The sequence below is a fragment of the Hipposideros armiger genome, unplaced genomic scaffold (assembly GCF_001890085.2).
Source record: "Hipposideros armiger isolate ML-2016 unplaced genomic scaffold, ASM189008v1 scaffold_5, whole genome shotgun sequence".
Lineage (NCBI taxonomy): Eukaryota > Metazoa > Chordata > Mammalia > Chiroptera > Hipposideridae > Hipposideros > Hipposideros armiger.
In genome coordinates this window covers 5,634,095-5,635,483 of record NW_017731355.1, presented here as the reverse complement: position 1 = coordinate 5,635,483, position 1,389 = coordinate 5,634,095, and the positions used below count along the sequence as shown (strand labels likewise).

At 49.7% G+C, this 1,389-nt stretch overlaps 1 pseudogene; it reads right to left on the bottom strand.

The window, feature by feature from the left end:
- Positions 1–568, bottom strand: part of LOC109384589 (microtubule-associated protein RP/EB family member 1 pseudogene) — a 1,352-nt pseudogene extending 784 nt beyond the window's left edge.
- Between the last annotated feature and the right edge of the window lie 821 nt (positions 569–1,389).

Genomic DNA, 1,389 nt, shown 5'->3' with positions numbered 1-1,389 from the left:
CTGTTCGATCTTTGTCAAATTCAACTGCAGAGACTCACTGATCCAGGCTAGCATGTCATGGTGACTTAAGTTATCGCTGGGGACAGACGTTGAATATATGTTCACCTTCGGCTCTTGGGGGAACCGTGTCCACTGCCCGTGCCCGGCTCTGGATCCGTCTTCATCTCATTCAAACCACCCAACCGCTTACGTTTTATTTTGAAAATTTCATACCTCTGGGAAAATGTCATGCCTTAAACCTCCACCCTATCTCTACCTCTGTCTCTGTCTCCATATCCATCCATTCATCCATCCATCCATCCATACATCCTCCATCCAATCTATCTTATACTGCTTATTATATCCCTTTTTAAAAGCAATTTCTGGGTAAGAAGGGCAAGTAGATGAAGTGGCTGAGACCTAACACCACACTTCAGACTATTTCTGCCTTTACCCTCGTTTGGTACTGACCTTGGCTTTTCTGTGCAGGCTCTGACTCTCCTTTTAAAACTAGGCGTATCCTGGCAGCAGGAGACCGTGGTAAGGACATCTCAGCAGCACTGGTTGCTTGCTCCCGGCAAGGACTCATGCATGTTAGCCCGCTGTGCTCCTCCTGGATAGATCCCTGATTCTTCCTGGAACATGTCCACTAAGGCAGCCTCACCTCGTTCCAGCTCAGGTTCCAGACATTTGTCAGAATGGACTTAAATGCTCCAAGATGGCTCCATGCCTTTGCTAGAGCTGTGAAATCTGATAGTTGGCAGCCTCCTGACAGAGTGGGTCTGTGAATGTCTACTTAAGCTGGGTGATTAAGCTATGGTCATTCCCAGCTTTGGGCTAGGCTTGTATGTAATGGGTGGCCTGTGTATCGGATTCATGCATTTGTACCTTCCACATATATTAAGCACCCTCTGTGAGCCGGGCATTCTGAGCCACTGCATATAAGAAGACGCCCAACACCCCTCCAATCACTCCCTCTCAGTCCTGGAGCTCTGCACTCATCTGGAGATGGGCCTGAAAGCTCCACAACCTTTCCAGGGGTAACTGGGCACTTATTTGGTGGAACAAGCTGGCAGGGGACCCTCAGAGGCTGACTTGGAATTGGCCAGTCTTGTACTTCCTGCTTCTGGCTGGAGCACCAGGGCCTGCAGAGCTGTATTCTTCTGCTTCCTGATGGAAAGGACCACTTTGTCAGGGTTAGGACACTCTGACCTGAGCCCGTACAGGGGCTTTAGGGATCTGGCTTCTGTAGGCCTGAGCAGAGGTTTTGATGGGCAGCAGAAGTCAGGATGTGGGAATTTGCAGAGAAGAGGGATGAATGTGGCCAGAAAGATGCATTCAGGGCTAGTGAACAGACCAGGGTGTAATAGAGGCAAAGTCATAGGTGGGATGAGGCCCAGTGAGATGGGC